Consider the following 1,069-nt stretch of genomic DNA (forward strand, 5'->3'; position numbering starts at 1 on the left):
CGACCTGAGTGATCCAAAGGTATCCTACGTAATACAGGAATCCACACACATATATACTGGGGTAACAAGACCAAGAAGGGCCTTAAAAACAAAAGCACAATCTCTCTGTAAATTCTACAACTAAATGCCGGCCAGTGCAAATGTGCCAGCACAGAGGAGAGATGGCCACTTTTCTTCAAGCCTGTTATAATAGCGGTCGCTCTTCAAAGTCGTCTTTTGGAGCGATGGAAGTCACTCCACCACGGCCAGGGGTATTAGCTCAAAAGGTAGAGCGCTCGCTGAGCATGCGATTGACCCAAAACCTCCTGTTGGCTCATGACTCAAATGAGACACAACAGCTTCAGGACCAATCCTCGCCACAGGCTCGTGTGAGATTTGAACCCAGGACCTCTCACACTCAAAGTGAGAATCATACCGCTAGTCCAACGAGCCAGCCAGCGCAAGCGCCTAGCTGAGAAAAAAGAACAACTACAGCAACAACAAAAGAAGGAACATGAATTAACATGGAAGTAATCAAACACCTCGAGATAGTGTCAAAGGCAAACAAATGAAAAATGGCCTCTGAATGGATTTAACATTGGGGCTGAACCTAACATGTAGAAGGATCTTAGGGAGGACAGCTGAAGCGGTCAGGCTGCACGACCTGAGTTATCCAAAGCTAGCCTACGTAATACAGGAATCCACACACATATCTACTGGGGTAACAAGACCAAGGAGGGCCTTAAAAACAAAAGCACAATCTCTCTGTTAATTCCACAACTAAAGGGCGGTCAGTGCAAAGGTGCCAGCACAGAGGAGAGATGTCCACTTTTCTTCAATCCCGTTATAATAGCGTTCACTCTTCGAAGGCGTCATTTGGAGCGATGGAAGTTGCTTTTCAACAACCAGGGGAATTAGCCGCGAAGAGGCACGACCTACGTGAGCTTTTGGTGCTCACTGCTGCCAAAAAGTATTTCGGATCGGGTCCTGCGCAAATTGGTGGCTAAACAGGTCCCCCCGAGATCTGAACTCGGATCGCTGAATTCAGAGTCCAGAGTGCTAACCATTACACCATGGAACCAAGACAAAA

Source organism: Sinocyclocheilus rhinocerous, unplaced genomic scaffold (assembly GCF_001515625.1).
Source record: "Sinocyclocheilus rhinocerous isolate Xijiao unplaced genomic scaffold, SAMN03320098_v1.1 scaffold6070, whole genome shotgun sequence".
NCBI lineage: Eukaryota > Metazoa > Chordata > Actinopteri > Cypriniformes > Cyprinidae > Sinocyclocheilus > Sinocyclocheilus rhinocerous.